This window comes from Nicotiana sylvestris, chromosome 11 (assembly GCF_000393655.2).
Source record: "Nicotiana sylvestris chromosome 11, ASM39365v2, whole genome shotgun sequence".
NCBI lineage: Eukaryota > Viridiplantae > Streptophyta > Magnoliopsida > Solanales > Solanaceae > Nicotiana > Nicotiana sylvestris.
The window spans coordinates 42,814,489-42,842,406 of record NC_091067.1 but is presented as its reverse complement, the minus strand read 5'-3'; the positions used below and the strand labels follow the sequence as shown (position 1 = coordinate 42,842,406).

General features: G+C 40.4%; 1 pseudogene; it reads right to left on the bottom strand.

Annotated features, from left to right (window-relative positions):
• On the bottom strand, positions 1–27,918 carry LOC138880978 (uncharacterized; annotated as a pseudogene).

Here is a 27,918-nt window from a genome sequence, read left to right as displayed (position 1 = left end):
TCTTAATTTCTTCAGTTAATTAGCTGAAGAAGCTGCTGTTTCAAAGGATTGTTTCCTTACAAGAAGGCATGTGATTCTCGAGGGCTGAGCATGTGTATTATCAATGTACACAACACGAAATCCGGTCGATGTAATGCTAAAGCCAACCTCCTTTCTTTTCCTGCATCCAAACCAGAAGCATCTAACAGAACATGCTATGAATTTCTATGAGCTTCTGATATCCAATGCATCGAGTAACGTGTTTATTCCACGTAAGCATGATATGCAAAAAGCTCTTTTGGACTATGCTTACATTTCCTCCTAAAATATTGGCTGAGTTGTGATCCTTTAATCCTCAAATCCAGCCATGTTCTGGTGCTGCAATCACTTTTGAATCTTTAAAACTAACAAATTCCCTTATACAATCATAATCTTCACCAAGTATTGTCATGTAGTAATTTCCCCTGAAGAAAGGGTAACATTCTCCAATCATTATCATTGCTTCTTTTAGTGTAACTATAAAAACAACTAAGTACTCCTCATCACTTAGTCCACATTGTTGCAAAGCTCGGTTTCTGACTTGAATTTCTGGAATTGAAATGAAATTCCCTTGGTAAGAAGTTTTCTTGGTGAGAATATCAAGCAATCTTGATAGTACTTGGCCAAAACATACTGTTGAACATATTGCATTTCACTTGGTGTTATTGGCCCTGACCATCTTAAATCAAGTCCATGTAGTGTTGATATAGCTTCTGCCACCAAATAGGCTGGTATTACAGTATTTGCTTTCTGTTCTTTTGTCAACAAATCTTAATCAAAACATACTCTTCTAAGCTCATAACATGAAATAACTCATGACAGAATATATTTTTCAAAAAAAAAGTTATTATTATGCTGTTTTGTTGTCAAAAAATGTTTTTTCCACCAAAAGGGGGAAAATTGATGACCTCCCTCACTTTTTTTCCTTCATAATTGTTTAAATTTTTAACTTCATATTATTGTTTTACCAAAACCTAGACATTATTATCAATCATCAATACTCAACAATTTTATCAATACACCGTCCATTTTGCTAATTAATTCCAATTTCATCAACCATACCTGCAACCCAATTATCATAAAAATAACATATATAAATAGAGAGAAATTGAACTTTCCTTAACCACCATGCTATTTGGTCTGCTATTAATTGGTAATCTTGGTATAGGGGGTAACAAAGATTCTATAACTTCACCATCCTAAACATGAAGAGTTAAGTGGAAAAAAGTAAAATCAATCTTGGACTAATTAGTACAAAATCTTCATATCACGACCCGAATTTTCCACCCTCGGGAGTCATGATGGTGCCTGCTAATGAGAGCTAGTCAAGACAAACCTTACTACTTACTTCACTTTCATATTACCTCTTTTTAGCAAACATAATGCGATAACATAATAACAACGGAACTTAAATAATTAAGCGAAAATTAACAATTAAATATCTGAAGCCTACATCCATTACAACTTTTAAAATCTCAAATACCCAAAACCTGGTGTCACAGTGTCACAGACTATCTAGGATTTACTACATACAAGGTCTGAAGTAATAACAGTACATTGTTTCTGAATAGAGGGAAGTGAAACAGGAAATAGAGATAGAGGGAGACGCCAGGGCCTGCGGTCGCCTGCAGGTCTACCTTGGGTCTCCGAGTGGACTGAAGGAAGCACTCCAACTACTGTCCAAAATTTGCTCCGGGATCTGCACACAGTGCAGAGTGTAGTATCAGCACAACCAACCCCATGTGCTGGTAAGTGCCTAGCCTAACCTCGGCGAAGTAGTGACGAGGCTAGGACCAGACTACCAAATAGCCTGTGCAGTTATATGATATACAGCGGAAAGTAAAGCAGAAATAAACAAGTAAAGATGGGAGGGGAAAACATGCTTTGGGGAATAACAGGTAAGAATAGATTACCAAAAGAATTATAAAGAAATAAAAATCCAACCACTAACAAGAGTAAGAAAAATAAAGGCAGATTTCTCTTTCTTTTCACATCTTGTGGTAGGCATACTACCCGCTCCCCTTTCTTTATATCTTGTGGTAGGCACCACCCGCTCCCATTTCATTATATTGTTATGGCATGCAAACCGATCTACATATAATATTGTTGCGGCATGCAACCCGATTCACATATAATATCGTCGCAGCGTGCAACCCGATCCATATATAATTCTGTTGCGGCATGCAACCCGATCCATATATAATACTGTTGCGACGTGCAACCCGATCCACAAATAATACCGTTGCGGAGTGCAACCCGATCAATATATAATACCGTTTAGGAGTGCAACCCAATTCATATATAATACCGTTGCAGCGTGCAACCCGATCCATATATAATATTGTTGCGGCGTGCAACCCGATCCATATAAAATACTGTTGCGGCGTTCAACCCGATCCATATATAATATTGTTGCGGCATGCAACCCGATCCATATATAATACTGTTGCGGCGTGCAACCCGATCCATATATAATATTTGCAATTATAACGAGAATCCCAACAAGGGATCAATAAGGTCTACACTATCTTGGCAAAGGAGAAACAGCTATAACCAAACTTGTTCTGACACCTAACTACCTGAACTATAATTAAACTTGTTGCAACACCTAACTACCTCAGCTATAACCAAACTCATTACAACATCTAACTACTTTAGCTATAACTAAACTTATTACAACACCTAACACAAGGGATCATCAACCTAAGCATCCATAATATCAACTAAGAACACAATACAAGGGAACCACAACTCAACAATAGCCCGGCAAGGGGGCAACATAATGATCTCTTCTCTTTCTCACTTTTACTTCACGATTCACTTCACAACTCGAGCCAATGCTCTAGAGTTTCAATTATCACTTATATTTTCACAATTCATTATACAACTGGAGCCATTGCTCTTGAATGTTCATAAGTCACAATTCTTTCCACAACTTTAAACAACAAATAGAAATCTTCACCTAGGCATGAATAATACAACGAAATCATGAAAATCACGGTATAAGACTCACGGTCATGCTTGACGCCAACGTATAGATACTCGTCACCATATCTATATGTCGTACTCAACAAGAAACAAATAGAAAATAGGACACAACTCCTAATCCCTCAAGCTAATGTTAGACCAAACACTTACCTCGAACTTCCACAGCCAACTCAAGCCTCGAACACCACTTTTCCTCTCGAATTTGGCTCCAAATCAATTGTATCTATCAACAAATGACTTCATAATATCAATAAATGCTAAACAATTCGAATCCAATGCCTAGTTATAGCTTTCCAATCATTCTTCCCCAAAACCCAAAAATCGACCCAGGGCCCGCTTGGTCAAAACACGAGGTTCAGACCAAAATCAAATCACCCATTCACCCACAAGCCCAAATATATAATTATTACCAGAATTCGACCCCAAAACGAGGTCTAAATCACAATTAATTAAAAAGCCCTAACTCTACCCAAATCCCTAATTTTCTACCCTTAATCATATCCTTTAGGTCTAGAAATTCAATAGATGTTGATGAAAATGCCGTAAGTGTTCTGTTTTGGGTTTTTACAAATCACTGGGCGAAAATGCCCTACGCGTTCACGATTGACCCCTCGCGTTCCCGATGGTCAGGCTAGATAAGCCTTCGCATTCGCATACATGGGCTCGCGTTCGCGGAGAGTAATCTCCTCGAGCCCTCGCGTTCGCATCCAACAGGTCACGTTCGTGTAGGGTAATTACCCCACCCCCTGCCCAGGCCACTTGGCCTTCGCGTTCGCGTGGCCAGGACCACGTTCGCGAAGGTATAGCCCCCCACTACCTCACGTTCGTGACCTGAGCTACGCGTTCGCGTAGAAGGAAATTCCTTCAGCAACAATTAACCCATCGCGTTCGCGTGGGTACTCCCGCGAACGCGAAGAAGGCAACACCAGAAACCCAATAGCCGAGAAACCTGCAACATTTTCTAAGTCCGGAACCTTCCAAAACACATCTGAATCACACCCGAGCCCTCGGGACTCCTAACCAAACATACGTACTAATTCAACAACTTCATACGAACTTATTAGTGCGATCAAATCACCAAAATAACCTCAAAAACATTATAGGAATGACGTAAACCATATATAAGACATGTACCGGGCACTGGAACCAAAATACGGGCCCGATACTATCCCTTTCTAATCAGATTTCATTTCAAATTTCCTTAAACATTTTCAGAAAATAATTTTTACTTAAAAATTCATTTCTCAGGCTTGGGACCTCGGAATTCAATTCTGGGCATATGCCCAAGTCCCATATTTTCCTACGGACCCTCCGGGACAGTCGAATCACGGGTCCGGGTCGTTTACCCAAAAGTGTTGACCAAAGTCAATTTAACTCATTTTATAACCATATTTCATCATTTCTCACAGAACTTCATATTTAAGCTTTCCAGTTTTGCGCCCGGACTATGCACGCATATCAATGTGACTCTAAATGAAGTTTTCATGGCCTCGGAGACACAGAATTCAATTAAAAGCAAGTGATGACCCTTTGGGTCGTCACATTCTCTACCTCTAAAACAACCGTTCGTCCTCGAATGGACAGAAGAAGGAAGTACCTGAGTTGGGGAAAAGATGGGGACAACGGCTCCGCATATTAGACTCAGACTCCCAGGTCGATGCCTCAGGGGGCTGACCTCTCCACTGGACACGAACAGAAGGAAAACTCTTCGACCTCAACTGACAAACCTGCTGTCTAGAATGGCTACCAGCTCCTCCTTATATGACAAGTCCTTGTCCAACTGGACAGTGCTGAAATCTAACACGTGGGATGGATCGCCGTGATACTTCCGAAGCATGGACACATGAAACACTGGATGCACGGATGATAAGCTCGGCGACAATGCAAGTCTATAAGCCACCTCTCCCACTCGATCAAGAATCTCAAACGGACCAATGAACCTAGGGCTAAGCTTGACATTTTTTCCAAATCTCATCACACCCTTCATAGGTGACACTAGGAGTAATACCCGCTCACCAACCATAAAAGCCACATCTCGAACCTTGCGGTCAACATAACTCTTTTGCCTGGACTGAGCTGTACGAAGTCTATCCTGAATAATCCTGACCTTGTCCAAGGCCTCCTGAACCAGATCTGTACCCAACAGCCAAGCCTCTCTCGGCTCAAATCATCCAACCGGAGATCGACACTGCCTACCATATAAAGCCTCATAAGGAGCCATCTGGATACTAGATTGGTAGCTGTTGTTGTAGGCAAACTCTGCTAATGGTAAAAACTGATCCCACGAGCCTCCAAAGTCAATGACACATGCTCGGAGCATATCCTCCAAAATCTGAATAGTTCGCTCGGACTACCCGTCCGTCTGATGATGAAATGTTGTACTCAACTCAACTTGGGTGCCTAACTCTCGCTGAACTACTCTCCAAAAATGCGAGGTAAACTGCGTACCTTGGTCCGAAATGATAGATACAGGCATACCATAAAGACGAACAATCTCTCAGATATAGATCTCAGCTAACCTCTCGGATGAATAGGAGACTGCCATAGGAATGAAATGCGCTGACTTGGTTAGCCTATCAACAATGACCCATACTGCGTCGAATTTACTCCGAGTCTGCGGGAGTCCAACAATGAAGTCCATAGTGATCCACTCCCACTTCCACTCAGGAAGCTCAATCCTCTGAAACAATCCACCAGGCCTCTAATGCTCATACTAAACTTGATGACAATTCAAACACCGAGCCATATATGAAACGATATCCTTCTTCATTCTACGCCACCAATAGTGCTGCCGCAAATCCTGATACATCTTCACGGCACTCGGATGAATAGAGTACCGGGAGCTATGGGCCTCCTCTAAGATCAACTCTCGAAGCCCGTCCACGTTAGGCACACAAATTTGACCCTGTAATCTCAAAACTCCATCATCATCTAAGGTAACCTGCTTGGCACTTCTGCGCTGCACCGTGTCTCTAAGGACACATAAATGGGGATCATCATACTGCCGATCACGGATACGCTCCAATAAAAAAGGGCGAGCGACCATGCAAGCTAATACATGACTAGGCTGAGAAATATCCAACCTCACAAACCGATGGGCCAAAGTCTGAACATCCAAAGCAAGCGGTCTCTCACCGATCGAAATATAAGCAAGACTGCCCATACTGGCTGACTTTCTACTCAAAGCATCGGCCACCACATTGGCCTTTCCCAGGTGATATAAGATAGTGATATCATAATCCTTCAACAACTCCAACCACCTCCTCTACCTTAAATTCAACTCCTTTTACTTGAACAAATACTAAAGCCTCTTATGATCCGTGAACACCTCACATGTCACACCGTACAGATAATGCCTCCAAATCTTCAATGCGTGAACAATGGCCACCAACTCCAAATTATGAATCGGATAGTTCTTTTCATGAATCTTCAACTGCCTCAAAGCATAGGCAATGACATTGGCATCCTGCATCAACACTGCACCAAGCCCAATATGGGAAGCATCACAATAAACTGTATAAGGCCTTGAACCTGTGGGCAAAACCAACATCGGTGCCTTAGTCAGAGCTGTCTTGAGCTTCTGAAAGCTCGCCTCACACTCGTTCGACCATCTGAACTGGGCACCCTTCTGGGTCAACCTGGTTATCGGGGCTACGATAGATGAGAACCCCTCCGCGAACCGACGATAGTAGCCTGCCAACCCTAGGAAACTCCGAATCTCTGTAGCTGATACTGGTCTAGGCCAGTTCTTGACTGCCTCAATCTTCTTCGGATCAACCTAAATACCCTCTACTGATACAACATGACCCAGGAATGCAACTGAACTCAACCAGAACTCACACTTCAAGAACTTAGCATATAACTGACTATCCTTCAGTCTGAAGAACCACTATGAGATGCTGCTCGTGTTCCTCCTAGCTGCGGGAATACATCAAAATATCATCAATGAAGACTATCACGAACGAGTCCAAATAAGGTCTGATCACTCGGTTCATCAGGTCCATAAAAGCTGCTGGGGCATTTGTCAACCCGAATGACATAACCAAGAACTCAAAATGCCCGTACCGAGTGCGGAATGATGTCTTAGGGACATCAGATGCCCTAATCCTCAACTGATGGTAGCCAGATCTCAAGTCAATCTTTGAAAATACCTTGGCACCTTGAAGCTGATCGAACAAATCATCAATCCTCGGCAATGGATACTTATTCTTGATTGTAACCTTATTCAACTGTCGATAATCAATACACATTCTCATCGACCCATCCTTCTTCTTAACAAACAACACCGGCGCACCCCAAAGCGAAACACTGGGTCTAATGAAATCCTTCTCAAGCAAGTCTTGCAACTGTTCCTTCAACTCTTTCAACTCCGGCGGGGACATACGATATGGCAAGATAGAAATGGGCTGAGTGCCCGGAGCCAAATCAATGCAAAAGTCAATATCCCTATCGGGGGGCATACCCGACAAATCTGAAGGAAAAACCTCAGGAAACTCATGAACAACGGGGACAGAATCAATAGAGGGAACCTCAGCACTAGAATCATGAACATACGCCAAATAGGCCAAACACCCCTACTCGACCATACGCCGAGCCTTCACATATGAAATAAAACTGCGGGTAGAATGACCAGGAGTCCCTCTCCACTCTAAAAGGGGCAAATCCGGTAAGGCTAAGGTCACAGTCTTGGCATGACAGTCCAGGATAGCATGGTAAGGTGATATCCAGTCCATCCCTACTATGACGTCGAAATCAACCATATCCAGAAGAAGTAAATCTACACGAGTCTCAATGACCTCCAATCACAACTATACATGATCAATGAACACGATCCACTATAATATAATCACCCACCGGCGTAGACACATAAACATGGGCACTCAAAGAACCACTAGGCATGACCAAATGCAGCGCAAAATAAACCGAAGCTTCTCTGCTACAAACTAGAACAGTACCTGCACCTCCACCTCTAATACCTTTACCTCCACCTCTAATACCTATACCTCTACCTCTAGCTAACTGAGTGGGCTGGACGAGTCCCTCAATGAACCTCCTCACTCTCTCTCGCAGTGGGAAGTATGATAAGACCATGACGAGCCAAGTCAATGAATCTGATCTCGTGCTGAGTAATATCCATAGAACCCTCCTGGAGATGCTAAAACTACCTCCGATAGGCCTCTCTCTGAGTGATGGGGAGAAACTTCTCCAGAAATAGCTGCGTGAACTGTTCTCAAGTCGAAGCTGATGACCCAACTGGTATAGTTAATCAATAGTCCCTCCAACAAGTCTTGGCAGGTCCAGACAAGCAAAGAGTAGAAAAATTGACCCCATCGCTCTCCACGATCTCCATGTTCCTGAGAACCTCATGACAGCCGTCTAGAAAATCTTGGGGACTCTCAGAAGATGCACCGCTAAAAGTAGTAGTGAAGAGCTTGGTGAAAATTATCCAACCTCTACAAAGCCTCCGAAGACGTAGCTGATCTATCACCGGTCCGTGCTGCTGTTCGGCTGAAGAAGCGGTATATGACTTCGCCATTCGCGAAAGGACAAGAGTAGGGGTTTCAATTTAGCACGGAAGGAACAAAATCGCACGATAGGAAAGAATGAATGTGAAATTCTTCCTAACTCTGTAGCCTTTGGGGGGATAAATACCAATGTCTCCATACCAATCCCTCAGACTCTACTAAGCTTGTCTGTGAACTGTGAGACCCATGTAACATAGAGCTCTAATACCAACTGATCACAACCTGAATTTCCTAGCCTCGGGAGTCGTGATGGCGCCTGCTAATGAGAGCTAGGCAAGCCAAACCTTACTACTTATTTCACTTTCATATTACCTTTTTTTAGCAAACATAAAGCGATAACATAAAAACAACGGAACTTAAATAATTAAGCGGAAGTTAACAATTAAATATCTGAAGCCTATATCCATTACAACTTTTAAAATCTCAAATACCCAAAACCTGGTGTCACAGTGTCACAGACTATCTAAGATTTACTATATACAAGGTCTGAAGTAATAACAGTACACTGTTTCTGAATAGAGGGAAGTGAAACAGGAAATAGAGATAGAGGGAGATGCCAGGGCCTGCGGTCGCCTGCAGGTCTACCTTGGGTCTCCGAGTGGACTGAAGGAAGCAGTCTAACTACTGTCCGAAAGCTGCTCTGGGATCTGCACACAGTGCAGAGTGTAGTATCAGCACAACCGACCCCATGTGCTGGTGAGTGCCTAGCCTAACCTCGACGAAGTAGTGACGAGGCTAGGACCAAACTACCAAATAACCTGTGCAGTTATATGATATACAGTGGAAAGTAAAGCAGAAATAAACAAGTAATGATGGGAAGGGAAAACATGCTTCGGGGAATAACAGGTAAGAACAGATTATCAAAAGAACTATAAAGAAATCAAAATCCAACCACTAACAAGAGTAAGAAAAATAAAGGCAGATTTCACTTTCTTTTCACATCTTGTGGTAGGCGTACTACCCGCTCCCCTTTTGTTATATCTTGTGGTAGGCATACCACCCGCTCCCATTTCATTATATTGTTGCGGCGTGCAACCCGATCCACATATAATATTGTTGCGGCGTGCAACCCGATCCACATATAATACCGTTGCGGCGTGCAACCCGATCCATATATAATACTGTTGCGGCGTGCAACCCGATCCATATATAATACTGTTGAAGAGTGCAACCCGATCCACATATAATACCATTGCGGCGTGCAACTCGGTCCATATATAATACCGTTGCGGCGTGAAACCCGATCCATATATAATATTGTTTGTTGTGGCGTGCAACCCGATCCATATATAATGTTGTTGCGGCGTGCAACCCGATCCATATATAATATTGTTGCGGCGTGCAACCCGATCCATATATAATACTATTGTGGCGTGCAACTCGATCCATATATAATATTTGCAATTATAACGAGAGTCCCGGCAAGGGATCATTAAGGTCTACACTATCTCAGCAAAGGAGAAACATCTATAACCAAACTTGTTCTGACATCTAACTACCTCAACTATAACAAAACTTGTTCCGACACCAAACTACCTCAACTATAATTAAACTTGTTACAACACCTAACTACCTCAGCTATAACCAAACTCGTTACAACATCTAACTACTTTAGCTATAACTAAACTTATTACAACACCTAACACAGGGGATCATCAACCTAAGCATCCGTAATATCAACTAAGACACAATGCAAGGGAACCACAACTCAACAATAGACCGACAAGGGGGCAACATAATGATCTCTTCTCTTTCTCACTTTTACTTCACGATTCACTTCACAACTCAAGCCAATGCTCTAGAGTTTCAATTATCACTTATATTTTCACAATTCGTTATACAACTGGAGCCATCGCTCTTGAATGTTCATAAGTCACAATTCTTTCCACAACTTTACACAACAAATAGAAATCTTCACCTAGGCATGAATAATACAATGAAATCATGAAAATCACGGTATAAGACTCACGGTCATGCTTGACGCCAACATATAGATACTCGTCACCATGCCTATACGTCGTACTCAACACGAAACAAATAGAAAATAGGATACAACTCCTAATCTCTCAAGCTAAGGTTAGACCAAACACTTACCTCGAACTTCCACGGCCAACTCAAGCCTCAAACACCACTTTTCCTCTCAAATTTGGCTCCAAATCAATTGTATCTATACATAAATGACTTCATAACATCAATAAATGCTAAACAATTCGAATCCATTGCCTAATTGTAGCTTTCCAATCATTATTCCCCAAAACCCAAAAATCGACCCCGGGTCCACTTGGTCAAAACACGAGGTTCGGACCAAAATCAAATCACCCATTCACCCACGAGCCCAAATATATAATTATTTCCAAAATTCAACCCCAAAATGAGGTTTAAATCACAATTAATTAAAAAGCCCTAACTCTACCCAAATCCCTAATTTTCTACCATTAATCATATGCTTTAGGTCTAGAAATTCAATAGATGTTGATGAAAATGAAAGAAACGAGTTAAAAATTACTTACCCAAGAAGTTTTGGTGAAAAAGTGCTTCAAGGATCGCCTAGGAGCTTTGGAGAAGAAGACGTTTTGGTAAAATTTTGAGAAATCTCGTAAGTGTTCTGTTTTGGGTTTTTAAAAATCACGGGGCGAAAATGCGCTACGTGTTCGCTATTGACCCCTCGTGTTTGCGATGGTCAGGCTGGATAAGCCTTCGCATTCGCGTACACGGGCTCGCGTTCGCGGAGAGTAATATCCTCGAGCCCTCGCGTTCGCATCCAACAGGTCGCGTTCGTGTAGGGTAATTGCCCCACCCCCCTGCCCAGGCCACTTGGCCTTCATGTTCGCGTGGCCAGGACCGCGTTCGCGAAGGTATAGCCCCCCACTGCCTCGTGTTCGCGACATGATCTACGCGTTCGCGTAGAAAGAAATTTCTTCAACAACAATTAACCCATCGCGTTCACGTGGGTACTCCAGCGAACACGAAGAAGGCAACATCAGAAACCCAACAGCTGAGAAACCTGCAACATTTTCAAAGTCCAGAACCTTCCGAAACACATCTGAATCACACCCGAGCCCTCGGGGCTCCTAACCAAACACACGTACTAACTCAACAACTTCATACGAACTTATTCGTGCGATCAAATCGCCAAAATAACCTAAAAACAATGAATCAAACCTCAAAATCAAGAACTTTTTCTCAAACTTCATCAAGTTTCGAATTTAGCAATTCAAGTCCGAATCACGTCAAACGACGTCTGTTTTTAACCAAATTTTATAGGAATGACTTAAACCATATATAAGACCTGTACCGGGCACCGTAACCAAAATACGGGCCCGATACCATCGGTTTCTAATCAGATTTCATTTTAAATTTCCTTAAACATTTTTAGAAAATAATTTTTACTTAAAAATTCATTTCTCGGGCTTGGGACCTCAGAATTTAATTCTGGGCATACGCCCAACTCCCATATTTTCCTACGAACCCTCTGGGACCGTCGAATCACGGGTCCGGGTTCGTTTACTCAAAAATATTGACCAAAGTCAATTTAACTCATTTTATAACCATATTTCATCATTTCTCATAGAACTTCATATTTAAGCTTTCCGGCTTTGCGGCCGGACTGCGCATGCATATCGATGTGACTCTAAATGAGGTTTTCAAGGCTTCAGAGAGATAGAATTTAATTAAAAGCAAGTGGTGACCCTTTGGGTCGTCACACTTCATCACTCAGAAGATATAGAAGAGGTCATATCATACCTTGGAATCTTCGTTTAGGCTTAGCTGTTCTTCAACGTCTTTTCCCATGTTGTTTAATTTCTGCAATTTGATTAAGCTGAACAAGCAACTGTTTTAAGGTTAGGAACTGAAATCTAGAGATTTGAAAAAAATAAATGTGCAGAAGAAGCTAATTGAATTGCACAACAATGACATGGCTAATAATTAAAAGTTAAATATATATATTTAAGATTAAAAGGGGACACAAAGACACCGACAATAATAAAAGTCAACTACTGATTCACTCTATTTTTAGGTAACTAAGGTAATCTCATTCTCAAGGAGGTATCTTTACAATAAAGTAGTAAAGCAAAATATTCGAAGCTTGTGGTTTTACATATGATATTTTAATAAGAAGTTTATAATCTCATTATTTTAGTTATGAAAAAATATACTATATTAATTTTTTGAATATATTAATAAAAAATAATATCATATAAAATAAAACAAAAAATAGGACAATAAGTGATTAGTAGGTTACAATTGGAATCTTGGTGTTATGAATCTTAGTGATTTTTAATCCGGTTAACATTTTCTACTCTCTTTTAATGCATGCGAAATTAAATGAGTATTTTCTTTTGTTTTCTTTTTATCAAATAAAAGAATGCTCAAGGACAAACTTATCAAGATGTTCACATGATCTTTTAGTAAGGTATTTGATATTTGGCTTAAATTATGTATATTTATATGCATATTGCCTCGTATTTTACTCATGTTTCGTAGATTTCGGATGTGTAATATAATAATTTGTGCTAATTCGTAAATTTCATATGTGTAATATAATGATTTGTGCTAATTCGTGATATTTTTATGTATAGGAATCATCCGGAGGCAATATGGAACGAAGGTGCGTGAGTTGAATCAAAAAAGGGAACGAAATAGGAAAAATGCCACAAGTAGTGCCCAGGCTAGCGTGGGCGCTACCTGTGGTGCAGAAGGCAGACCTTAAAATATCCCAGTGCCAGGGCTAGCGCCCCACACTATCCTGGGCGTTGCTGACGGAAATTTCTCCTACCTCGACCGGGAAAAGTTTATTTCGACCTAAGATACCCATAACTCCTTTAAAGCAAGCCTAAACCTATTTTGTGAGGGGAGACGTCACTTTGTGAGAAAAATACATGCGCGGAAAACTCGGAAGCAAAGATTCTAAATTTTTCTCATCTTTCTTTGTATTCTCAATTATTCAACACTTGTGAAATTATTTTGATTTTATCATGAGTGGCTAAAACTCATAGTTCTGGGGTTGTGATTTAGCCATGAATATTATCGTTTGATATTGACTTGACTTTGATTATTATTTGCTAATATATGATTGTTTCTTCAATTCTATAATTAATTGCTTAATTGTCTGGCCACCAGTTAGGTTCTATTTACTATCTATGCTATGCTTGGGAATGCTACGTCTAGATTAGAGAAGAGTTGAAGAGGGCATGATCTTAACTCTGAGTGGAGGACGAATTTGTGGTTAGAATAGGAATATACCTAGTCAACGTGCTCAATTCAATATCGTAATATTAATGCATTCTTAATATATTGATTCCATAGGAATATATGCATTAATCTATTTTGAATAGGCGAGTAGTAATTCGGGAGAATACTATGAGAGCAATTATTCGATTAATTAGCAACCATGAGCGAATTGTATGAAAGGGAGAGTTAATTAGAACACAATAGGATTAGTGAATCGATCACAACCCTGAATTTTTTATCTCTACTGAATACACAATAATTATTTTGCTGCTCGATTAATTAGTTACTTGTTAGAATCATTGCTTAGTATAATTACACTTTTGAATTCTGATTGACTCGACTGAATAATAATTTTGGTGAAACTAGTAGCTAGGCAGTTAACACAAGTCTTTATGGGTTCGATACTTGATTTATCACTTTAGTACTTGTACTACTACGTATACTTGTGTGTGCCTTTGGGAGCAACAATATTTAATTTGCATATAATGACAATATAAAATTTTAATTAATATGATAAATGTATTTAAGCATGTTATAAAATTTTATCCTCATATATTTTGAATTATTAATTTTACTTATTATAGATAATTATTTGTATTTATCTTTAGGTTGTCTGATAGTAAAAAAATTTTCCACTAGTAATATATAGAAAATTAAACTCAAAAACATATTTTCTAATAAATTTCAGTTTTCACAACGTTTAACAATGAGTGATACACTTACTAATAATGCTTCAACAAATAAACTACGATGAATTATAATAATTAATCAAATTTGAAAACGGTCATAGAATGTGATGTTTTTGGTTTCTTATAAGTATCAATCAAGCGGACACATAAACAGATAAACTAATCACAAGTTGATTATAAGCAACACGGAATGCAATAACTCAATAAATTAACTTGTTACTAATTAATAAAACATATATAGAGGAATCAATTGAAAAAGGTTATTGTTAGAGATAGAGACCGTTTAAGCATTTAAGAACGTCGACTAGGTTTGAGGATTGTTTGGTCCTATTATATGAGATCAGCTTGAATAGTTCATAACTAATTCACCAACAAATATTAAATAAACAATGGGAATATCATATTGGTCGCATCTCCAAAGTAAAGAAAATTAATTTTTGGCTGCATACTATCTAGAACTTTCATATTTGACCCAAAACTCAACAGGACGAGGCATCTTTTATATGCTCCTATGGGTATTTTCATCGCAGAAAAATCCAATCGGCCAAGTATTCGAAAAATAAAATATTCAGATGAGGATATTTTGAACTTTTTTCTTTTTTTCTTTTTAATCCTCCTAAAAGTATCCAGAACTTTAAATCAATGAACACACACACATATATAGGGTTCTAGGTCAATATATTGGGTAAAATCAGTTCGCACTAAATACTTGAATGATAGGGTGACACGTGGAATCAAGAATAGACGGAAGTCGTAGCGATTGGAAATCCAGACGGAGGACAACAACTTCGGTTGGCATCGGGTAGACCCCGAAGGGAACATTGTTAACGAGGGCAAACGAATATGTGACACCAGATGATATTTAATGAAGAATATTCCTCAGTATGGAATACACATCCGTTACAGAGAACTTTGGCATTCATTACTTGCCGTTACATATTAATCAATGACCCCCATTATTATCATTTAAGAGGGCTTGGTCCCAGGACCTTGTTCCTTAGGTATAGCTATAATAGTGACTTCAACAACCATTGTAACACACGAAGTTTCTGACAAACTTAGGCGACACATTATTCCAAGATAAATAATACTTTTTTTCTGTCTAACGATATTCTTATTGTTGCCTTCGGAAGCCTTGCTCCCGGAATCAAGTTGTCTGCTATTTTATTTCGATTTCAACGCTAAGTCTTGCATTTTATTTGATTTATTTATCATTTTGGGATCGAATCAGTTCGCTTGATAATAAATCATGCTATAAATCCAACTGTACTATTTTACGGGTAAACAGTTTGGCGCACCCACTATGGGGCTTAGACGGTTGTGTAATTAAGTTGATCCTTGCATCCATTATTAATTTGTTTGATTTTTCTGTTTTTAGCAAAAATCGTATAAAATGGAAGTTAACGATGTAAACATTGCACACAACATTGAGATAAGTGCTGTCGGGTACTTCCAACAACGCGAATGGAAGAGGCCTAGTTCCTCCTGATGCTCCCGTAAATCAAACAACACAAAGGTTTGATAACAACACCCGAGGGGTGAGGTCGACTTCGACGGAGCCGGGGGGATCGACAACGGATCTAGTAACAACAACAGTAATGATCCCTTCAAAACTGAGCTCATGCGGTTTATGAGGGGAATAAACTCCTGAATGGACCAAATACTGGATGTACGACTAGTTTTGAAGGGACTAGACTCACAGAAATACGTCAAGTTGTCGTTAAAACCGAGCGTGGTACAAGAGTTGATTCCAAAGCAGGTCAAAATGCCAGATGTACCAAAATATGATGGGACTTCGGACCCTCAAGAGCACATCACCACCTATACAACAACGGTGAAGGGAAATGATTTGGCTTCACATGAAATTGAGCCAGTCCTACTGAAGAAGTTCAGAGAAACCCTCGCGAAGGAGCCCTGATATGGTACTCACTCTTACCCGAACACTCAATAGATTCCTTTGAGATGCTCGCAGACTCTTTCATCAAGGCTCATGCCGGGGACAGGAAGGTGCAAGCCCGGAAATCGTGATCATGCCGCATCACCTCTTTCAATCACTACTATCTGTGTCGCACCTACAGTGGCAGAGAGTTTGATAAGACTCTCGGATAAGAAAGACCAATCCTGAATAAGCTTCAGCTGATTCTCATTATAAATTTTTTATAAGAAATGAGCTATCTATAGGAAGATACTTCTTTGCCAGGTCAGTCTAGTCGGAAAGAAGCTTGCTTACACTAAGGCGGGCACATTCAAAAATGCACAAGGAGAGTCCGAATTGCTGTGGGAGTTCGTGACCAGGTTTTAGAAAGAAAGGATGTTGCTGCCGCCCGTGCCAGATGAATGAGCAGTTGAAGCATTTATTAAGGGGCTGAACCCAAGAGGCTCCGACGCCTCGGGGATGTTAATACCCAATTTTTCCTCAAACTATTTTTAAATTTACATAAATACCTTCAAAATCACTTTTTATAATAATTGATATTTTTTCATAATTTCCCATATTATTATCAATTTATTTTCTAATTTATTCAGTATTTTATATCCAATAATTATTCACAAATTACATTACAAGTAATTTCAAAGTATTTCTTAGCTCAATATATTATTTTTAATCTTATTAGGATTTAATTATTTCATAAATTAGCCCATTTGGCATTGTTTGGCTATAATTACAATGATTTTGTAATTATAGCCTAATTGTACACTTTATGATATTTTAATTCAGTAGTCAGTCATTTTATATTTTTACTATTAGTTAATTACTTTAATTAATCTATTTAGCTTTAATTTCATTTTATCTAATTATTAGCTATTTGTATTAATTATTTATCTAATTTTAAGAGGGTATTTAACAACTAGCCACCCTTATTTAAATTATAACCAGCCCCAAACCCAATTAAACCACCCAAACCCTAGGCACAATCCTTCAAAATCCCCTGACCCAATCCCTAAGTCTGCCCAGCCCAGACCTGAGTTAATCTTGGTTGTTGATCAATTTTGATCAACGGCCCGGATTCACTCTTACCATAATTAACCTAAGACTACCCCCCAAACCCTCATTCTCTCATTCACTCGACCGACACTCATCTCCCTCTCTCTATCTCTAGTTCTCTCTAGAACTTTCTCTTCTCCCATCCTCTTCGATGGACCCTGTCCACCTTCTCCGGCCACCTCCTTCTTCGGAAACCATGGCCTCTCATCATCTCCTGGCCTCTGCTTCACCCCACTCCGGTTTGACACTACCCTGAGGTCCTCAGGTGAACCTGGAGCGGTTCAACTTATATCCATGGTCTTTCATGCCATTTTTCGGCCATCCATGGCTGTTCGAGTAAGATCCATGACCTTCCGGCTAAAACCGGTAATGTTCTAAGGTTTTCTCATCTTCTCTAGGTTCTCTGAAACCCTAACTCTTAAGATCATCCGATTTCTTTTAGATCTATCTTAGATCCGTGTATATTATGAGCTTTTGTTGTTTTCCTCAAAGGTTTTTCCGATTTTTTCTAAAGTAACCCTTCGTCTTCAAGACTAGGGTTTCTTAACCCTTTTTAAAAAAACGGCTTCTCCTTTGATTTTCAGTATTATCATGTGATTTTTACTATGTTTAAATGGTTTACTTAAGTTTTTCCTTTATCTGATTCATTACATTGAAAACCCCTAATTTGTTTGGCTTTAGTTTGTGATTCTGAGTTTGTCTTTACTGTTCATTCAGTCGATTTGTCTGTATGTGCGATTCTCATGGATATGATGTGATTAGTTAGAGTATTTCTATGATTTTCATACTAGTGATATCTTATTATGGTTTCCGATTTGGTTCTTCCCATTTGTACTCCATTTATTAGTTTATTCATTGAAGTCTATACTATTTCCCTTAAAATTAGTACTATTTTTTTATTCTTGGAATCCTCGATTTACAGTGTTAATGCTCTTATACAGATTTCCGGCTATTTTTCCTATCCCTTAAAATTATTTCTTACCTTATTATGTGATTGTCTATATTATTAATTAATTTCTACTATTATTTTCTTAATTAGAGCCTTATGTATCTAGCCCTAATTTACATATTCTGTACCTATGTTACATGAATTCTTTCCTTATCTGTTACCTGCTTCTACCGTTGGTAAATTACTCCCTTAATTAAGGGATATTTGGCTGATTTTCATTCCTAATTGATACTAAGTTCTATAATTACCGAAAAATTGATTCTTGCCTTATTGGAACCAGTTTTCAAACTACTATATAAATGAATCTCTTCTACAGTCTTAACACGCGAACACAGTTCAGAATACACACACACACACACACTCAAGCTCTCTCTTCTTTCTCTGCTACTTGTGCTAACTGCTTATCTAGCCGGCTAAAAGCCAAGGCTAGACTATGGAACTCTACTTGCTTTACTTTTCTGCACTTTGCTTCCTTAACTGGTATGTTCCTAGTTCAATTCTGAAACTCAACTCTACGTGTTCCATGTCTGTTAATCTATGTCTCCTTCTGTACCAATTTAATGGCTTATGTATTTAATTGCTCTTCTTATTTACTGCTTTATTCAGCATGCTTAAGTTTGCCCTCTCTTGTTCAAGTGTGTAATCATCATGTCTACTTGAGTTCTTGTTTATTCCCCTCAAATAGTATGCCATGTAAGTGCTTGGTTAACACTAAGTGGTATGACTAATCATGTGTAATAGATCCCTGCCCTCAACATGACTACTCCATACCCTGTCCCTATGTCTTATTACTACTCTAAGTTCGAGCATGATTCCCTTGTTAACACTTTGAAGTAGTAGTTTTGTATTCTGGAGGCCAATCAATTGCTACTTGTTCTTTGTACCTGCTGGTTTATATGCTTCTCTTCTCATCCATGTTTACGTGTTTCTGATTTGGCCTCTTTGTGTCCCCAACCCCTTACTTCCCTGCTTGTGAATGTTGAAATGATACTATTCTTTGAACTTCTTCTATGTGTGCTGGCTTGTTCCAAGTTGTTGTTGCTACTATTCCCTTCTCCTTTCAAAACTGCTTTTCCTAAGCAACTCTTCTGTGTTTTGCAAACTTATTTCAAAAATGTTGTTTCAAAACTATTTTCCAATTCAAACTTTTCAAAACTATGACAAGTGCTCTCACTCTACTCTTAGACCATTAAGTTCTGCCGCTTTTGTGTGAGCCTTGCCTTGGGACCCTTGAGCTCCCTCTGAACTTAGACACATGAAAGCTGCCCTTTCCATACTGCACTTACTCTGTCGTGGCTATGAAATCTGGGTATGAGCACTTCCCGAGATCCCTTGAGGTCATTAGGGAACTCTGACACACCAAGACATGAGGAAACGCTATGAAACAATCTCGGCATTTGAGGTGATTTATTATATAACTCAGGGAGGAAGTCCTAATCAGGTGTTGAAAGGTCTGAGCCTGTTTCAGGCTCTCTATAGTGTAATTTTTACTTTTCTCATGTAATTCATTCACATGGTCTGCAATAATTTATAAACGAATATTTGGGTAACTAGTAAAAAGGGCGGGTATTTACATGTTTGTGGGGTAAGGTGGGTAGAAATCATGCCTATAGGGTTTTACTATGTTTGCCTCATCATGTTAGAAATCATGCCTATAGGGTTTTACTATGTTTGCCTCACCATGTAGAAATCATGCCTATAGGGTTTTACTATACTTGCCTTACCATATTAGAAATCATGTTTAATAGGATTTTATTATACTTGCCTTACCATGTTAGAAATCATGTTTAATAGGTCTCAAAATCAGTGTTAAACAACTAGATGTCATGCCTATAGGGAATAACTCTAGAAATGCTGCCTATAGATCTCAACTAGTTTAATTTAAATAAATCAACCCAGTTTGAGTTTTAGTTCGTTTTGAAACTGGTTTAATTAATGGTTTGTGTTCTCTAAAACAAGTTCTTTCAAAAGTTGCCTTAATTTGTCCTTAGATATCATGTCTATAAGGATTCAAGAGTCCGCTTTTAAAACCTGCCTTGTACTCATCTGTATTCCGTGCCTAGGCAAGCCTTAGGCAATCAACTTTAAATAAAACTAGAACCTTCTTCGTGATTAGTGTTTAACTGTCAATGTGTTAAAATCAGTAGGCAAGCCTGATTCGGACTTCTTTTCTGAGTCATGTAATAAATTTGGTTCTACTGTTATCACTTAAATACCTTATTAGGATTTGAATGTGGACCTTATCTGTGTATGAGTCGTGTTGTCTATGTGCATCACTTGTGGAGGTATATCTGAGCCTTCTATCTGTTTTTTGTGTTTTCCTCCTCAATGCAGTCCTCTGTGTTCTTATTTGTCGCCTAGTATTTTTCCTTTAAACCTGAGGGTCTGCCTAGAACCCCCCCCCCCTTTTATAGGATAGGGGTCCTAAATTCCTCCGAGACTGATAGGAAGGGACGGGTAACAACATGCAATAGAAGTCGAGACCAACCCTCACTTTAAATACCTTTCCGTGGCGGGAAAGAGTAGATATGGACACGATGACCGGTGCGTTAATACCAAGTGTAGCCCTTCTTTGAGGAGTGTTATACCGGGTATTGCATTGATGTGATCCATATTACAAACAAACCTAGGACACCCCCCTTTACATTCATAAACATGCTTAGATTGTAATTCTTTTCAAAATTTTGCTTTTCACTAATTATTTTTCAAACACTTGTGTATTTAAACTTAAATCCCCTACTAATTGAGCCATACTTGTTTATTTGCTAATTGTACAAATTCACAAAAAACTATCTGGCCGGGAACCACATTAGTGGATCCTGAGGGGTGCCTAACACCTTCCCCTTAGGATAATTTCAAGCCCTTACCCTATCTTTGGTTACCAAACGTAGTTATAGATGAACCTTATAGGTGCCCTAACGCACGTCAAATCGTTAGGTGGTGACTCTTCAAAAATGCAAACCCCGTTTCCCAAAAAGAAGGAGTTGTCCCGTATCAAAATGTCATAAACCCAATTCCGCGAAGGAAAAAGGGGGCGCGACAGCAGGGCGACTCCGCTGGGGATATTTAGGCTTTTACCATTTCATTCTGTTTTTTGTGAATTTTTACCCTCCCTATGTGCAATATTTGTTTAATGCCTTTAAGCGTTTAATTTCTTCAAAAGCAAAACTGACATATCTTTCTTGTTTCCTTCCTTTATAGCTGCTTTAAATTATAAAAATGTTGTATTTATCGCTTTCTTAACGTGCAAATATATGTCAACATGCTTTTAATTATTGCATAATCATGCTCAACATCATATTCCACTCGTGCCAAACAAATACTATAGCAACGCTTGATGAGTGGTTGCACCCTTCCTATATCATTATCCCTAAATTCGAAAAGGCTTATTTGCGGTAAAACTAGTCGATCAGCGGTGCAGTCGACAGTTCTGTGCCTTCCCCCTTGAGTTATCCGCTCAAGGGTACCAGTCTAAATCATCATAGAAACCTTATTCTATTTAAGTTGCGCATGCACCATGGTCAAACCTAGTCGGGTCAGTTATGTTGTCCATATAATGATCCTTTAAGATAGCCTTGTCCAAAAGTCCACTGGGTTTCCCTAAACCCAAACGGATATCATCATGTTCTGTACATTTATTTGGAGAACTAAATGTTTCATGCTAATTGTTGATATTAAATAGTCGAGTCTGGTGGGGGTAAGGGCCTAACCTTGTTTTGTCTTGCAGAAATATGAGGCACGATGTCCCCAGATTCGGCATGGTCACCAATATCCACCCAAGATTGCTAAGTTGGTGGGAAGATTTACATTCTAGTGACAAAAACCTCGTCAGAAAATATCTGGGCAATCTACCATCCCTCCTGGAGATCCAGCCTAACAATGTGATAATAGAAGCTGCTACCTTGTTTTGGGATTGTGAAAGGGTGGTGTTCCGCTTTAGGGACATCGAAATGACCCCTTTGCTATAGGAGATAGGAGGATTGGTTGATCTAGTGTGGGAAATTACGGGTTTGCTAATGCCTGAGAACTGCACAGGCAAGGGTTTCCTAAAACTGATGGGTTTGAAGAAGAATGCAGAATTGGTATGCCTGAAGGAATCATACATCCCTTTTGACTATCTGTATGAAAGGTACGGTCACAATAAATCATATCGTACCTACCATGACGAGTTTGCCATCACGTCCTTAGGACATATCCATCGTAGGGTATTCATCTTTATGTTTTACTTCCTGAGTCTGATCGTGTTTCCAATAAAGAAAGGGAGAATCCATACTAGGCTGGCTATGGTAACCAAGACCCTAATTGAGGGGAATGGTGGGCAGACATTGAGCATTGTACCCATGATCATCGCAGACATATACTGAGCCTTAGAGAAGCGTCAACGAGGAGCGAGACACTTTGAAGGCTGCAATCTACTACTTTAGCTTTAGCTCATGGAACATCTCCAAAAGGGAGAATACCGATAAGAAATTCAGCGAATGGTCTGGGATGATCACATCGCTTTCCACCACCCAAAGAGAATGAATTACATCCTCGACATGTTTGCTTAGCCTGAGAATGCCAAAGAATGGTTGAGCTCTTTGATAATCTGACTGAAGAACATGTTCAATGGATGTTTGAATGGTTTTCGACAGAAGAGTTCATCGCCCGATCCAGAGATGCACCTTTACTAATACTGATTGGTCTAAGAGGAACATATCCTTACGTCCCTCTTCGAGTTATGAGGCAAGCAGGTAGGAAGCAAGTCATACCCAGGGTCGACAAGATGAGCCATCTTCGAGCTGACTTCCAAAATGATGATAGTCCCCACAAGTGCCAAGCCCAGCACATGTGGCACTGCAAGATCATAATGGGAAAAGACACCATCGAGCCAGACAGATATCATGCCGTTTGTACCCCTTTCTATTCGGGTTGGTTGGAAGACAATTAGGATGGTCTGGGCCAGCTAGGGTTCGTTCAAGGTCACAGAATTATAGATGAAAAGGCTGAGGCGCAAGTCAAGTACAAACAACAGCGCAAAAGGATCCGTGAATGCGAGAGGAAACACCGCGAGATACAAGAGTCCAACAAGAATCTGATTGAGTAATGGAAAGACATGGCTATCAGTGCCAATAAAAGGCTAGGATACTTGGAGTGAGGCATAGTAGAACTAGAGGGAAATTTTCTCAAAAGGGTTGAAGATTGTTAAAAGGCTGAAGGGACCGAAGGTGGACATCTACCTAGAGCATACATGTTGCTGGGACTTCGCGAATTGGGGAAGCTATTCGACGGAGCCAAGGATGTCGAGTCTGGGGAAGGTCCTTCTTGGACCAATTAGATAGGAATTTACTTTTCCGCTTTATGAATGTAATAAGGCCAATGACCATTAGTGACTTTTATTTCTTTCTTATTTAGTGTCATTTTGGGATTCACCTATCTTTATCAATAAAATGAGGCATTTAGCATTAAAAGTTCTCCAGGTCTATTTGTATCTAGGCCTACCTTAGGGAAAAAGAGGTTCCCAAATTAGGACACGTTTTACATTCCCGCACTATGTGTTTAAATATTGCAATATTTTTCATAATCCTTGCTGACTTGATTGCCTTTTGTTTTATTTTTGTTTTTATTATTTCCCTCCCTAAAGGTTAGTTCGTGCACTCTGGCATCATCATCTTATTTCACAAGATCCAGGGGCCCTCCACCCACTCCACCTCTTAGTCCCATTAAAGGCAAGAACAATGGCAAGAAGGAAGATTTAAACAACATCAGGAAGGAGAACACATCTGAACGGGTAGAGGCCACTGATGGCCAGGGTACTCGGTTTCCTAACGAGAATGTGTCACAACTTGAACAAAAACTGTTAAAATTCTAGGAAGAGCTTGATCAGATGTGAAATCTGGCAAACCTGTCATTTTCCCTCAACACCCCAGCTATCAACTTCCCCAACACTCAAAACCCTACACCTCCTCAAAATATCCCAAAACAACAGAATTATCCCGTTCCTCACCATCACGTTGATCTACCAAAGAACCAATGTAACACCTGCCATACCCCAAACAACACTCCACTACTCATCCTAGAACCTCAGAACTCCGCAAAAGACCATTTCCACACCCATACACCAGGCCACCATAACACTCCTATCTACGCAGAGACCATGCCACACTCCACCCAACCTATCTCATGCACACATGAGTCTGATGAAAAGGATCTGCTTATCAGGAACTTGGACGAGGAATTTAAGAAACTAACCAGCCAAATTCAGGGCGTTGAGGGAAGCAAAGGAATCGAAGGGCCGAACTACGAGGACCTTTGCATACAACCTGATGTTGAACTGCCTGAGGGGTACAAACCTCCTAGTTTGAAATGTTTGATGGTACGGGTGATCCAAGGGTCCATCTGAGGACATATTGCGACAAGTTTTTTGGAGTAGGAAATGATGAAAGGATCCGCATGAAGTTGTTCATGAGGAGTCTAAAAGGAGATGCATTATCTTGGTATATCAGCCAAGATCCCAAGAAGTGATCAAGTTGGGTGGGCATGTCATATGACTTTATGGACCGATTCAGGTTTAATACAGAGAACGCACCAGACGTGCCATATATCTAGAATTTGAAGAAGAAGCCCACGGAGACATTTCCGCTCGCTGGAGGTCTGAAGCTGCTAAGGTCAGACCCGCCTTAGAAGAGGAGCAAATAAACAAGTTCTTTGTCCGGGCTCAAGAACCGCAATATTATGAACGGCTGATGATAATTGAGAACCACAAGTTCTCCGATATTATCAAACTAGGCGAAAGAATTGAAGAAGGTATTAAAAGTGGTATGGTTACAAACTTTGAAGCCTTGCAAGCTACAAATAAGGCTTTACAGTCTGGTGGTATGTCAAAGAAAAGGGACGTAGGGGACGTGATGGTTGCACAAAGGACCAAATATCCCCTTAAATACCAAGCTTACCCAACACCTCCACTCACATACCAGCCAACTCCAAATTACCAAGCACCCTCACCCTCATACCAAGCTCCACCACCAACTTATCAGTCATCTCCACCTCCTACATATCAACCTACTTCACCCAGATACTCCCAACCCGCTCATGTCTACCAAACTTATAATGCTCAATTATCCCATTATCAATCACCCCCTAGACGCTAGAATTTCTCTAGACCTCGACCTAATTTTGATCGCAAACCTCCAAAATAATATACAACCATCGCTGAACCCATCGACCAGCTGTATGAGAGGCTCAAAGCTGTTGGTTATGTCACCCCCATCCCTGCTGCAACCCCTGAGAATCCTTCTCAGTGGGTTAACCCAAACAAGTCCTGTGCTTACCACTCTGGCATGCAAGGGCACACCATCGATGAATGTCGCTCCTTGAAAGACAAGATACAGTCCTTGATTAATAACAAGATCATTGTGGCAAAGGAACCTGCTCTAAATGTCTGCAACAACCCTCTGCCAGACCATAAGGGTGGAGGTATCCACATGATTGAAGTAGAAGATGACTGGGATCCCGAGGGATCAATCTGGTTGATCGCAGAAGGTGATGACCGAAAGAAACCAACAATTACTCTCAATCCAATCATAGTCCAGATCCAATCGTCTGAGGACGCTGAGGTGAATATGTTTGTACCTCTTGAGTTTGAAGCAGTGTCATCCGCAAAGACACTGTCACTAATTGCGGTTGAATTTGTATCTCCGGCAAAAGCACCCACACCATTTGAGGTTGCAGTATTGCCACCCAAGGCACATGTTTCATTCAAAGTGATGATAGTCGCGCCGATCCTAGTGGCAATGTTAACCATGTCATCATTCTATACAAATGTTGTACCCTGGGACTATACAACCAAGGCGAGAAGGAATGGCAAGGTCAGGATTGAAGAAACTGTCGCAACACAGGGTATGACAAGAACTGGTAGAGTCTATACCCCTGAACATCTAGCTGAGTCAAGCAAGCAGGCCTCCAATCGGCTGCCCCTCATTGAGACAGGTCCGGACGACCTTTGGAGGAAAATACGGGCCAATGAGTATTCGGTCATCGACCAGTTAAAAAAGACTCCAACCCAAATATTTATTCTCTCTTTGCTGCAAAATTCTGAGACACACAAGAATGCTCTATTAAAGGTGCTAAATGAAGCGCACGTACCAAGTAACATCACTAGCGGGGAAGTGTCTAAGAAGTGCTGAGAAGCCATAAGATCACCTTTCATGAGGACGAGCTATCACCTGAAGGGCCGGGGCACCACAGAGCACTGCACATCACCGTGCAATGCGAAGATTATTTCATCACCATAATCTTGATCAATGGAGGTTCCAGTCTTAACATTTGTCCGCTGGTAACACTCAAGAAGCTGGGTAAAGAGCTGCATGAGATAAAGGATGTAACAATCAATGTGAAAGCCTTCGATGGTTATCAGAGCTCCACCATTGGTGAGATTAGTCTATGCCTGCAGATGGGACCAACCTGGTTCGAGGTCGATTTCCAGGTAATAGACGTACCGGCATCTTACAACTTTCTATTGGGACGGCCATGGATTCATGTTGCCGGGGACGTAGCATCAATGCTGCATCAAATAGTAAAGTTCGAATGGAATCACCAGGAATTAATCATTCACGGCGACGGTAGTAACCCTATATACAGTCGCCAGACCATTCTGGCAATCGAGGGAAGAAGGAAGCTGGGTGGAGAAACTTACCACCACATTGAGCGGGTCAATGCTATCGACAAAGACAAATGGTGGGATAGCAAAATCGAGAGTATACTGAATTGAAGTGGGTACGAACCTGGCAAAGGACTCGGCAAGAACCTCCAAGGAATCTCCAAACCCATAAAACTCAAGAAACATGGAACTACCTTCGGTTTGAGATATGAATACACCTAGGAAGAATTCAATAACTGGTCGTCACCATGGCACGGTCCTTACTATCCACTAGAGCAGCCAATGTTGCATCTGGAGCAGACCTTCCAACAGGCCGACATTATTTAAGGGCCAGATGAAGAAGAAACACTTGCAGAAGAGGACAGTGATATGGACTGTTGTGTTATTCTTGAGGGGGGGAGGAAGGCCCTTCCATACAGGCTGTGAGCAGAGGGGCACATCTCAATAATTGGACCATCAGGACAACCAAAGCTCGACAAGCCTCGGGGTAGCAAGGCTAAAACAAGTATTATTCACTATTTTATTTACTAAATGATTTTCTTTTCGCATTTTTCAATTCGCGCAATAAGATCTTCAAAAACAGTTATTCAATTTATCAAAAGCAGTTTTGATTTTTCTTATGAATTAATATTTATTGCTATCGTTTTCCTCCTCACTTTACCAATATAGCATTACTATTACTTGTCTTGATGAACCAATGAATGTGACATGCAATGAGACAACGCAATGGACAGACATGGATTCAGAGGAAGATGGCATACCTGATGAGATTGTCAAAGGAGTTAAGAACTTTGAGAACAGACCTAAGTCCAACCTGGACGAGACCGAAGTTGTCAACTTGGGAGATGCAGAAAACGTCAAGGAAACGTGAATCAACATTCACCTATCGCCAT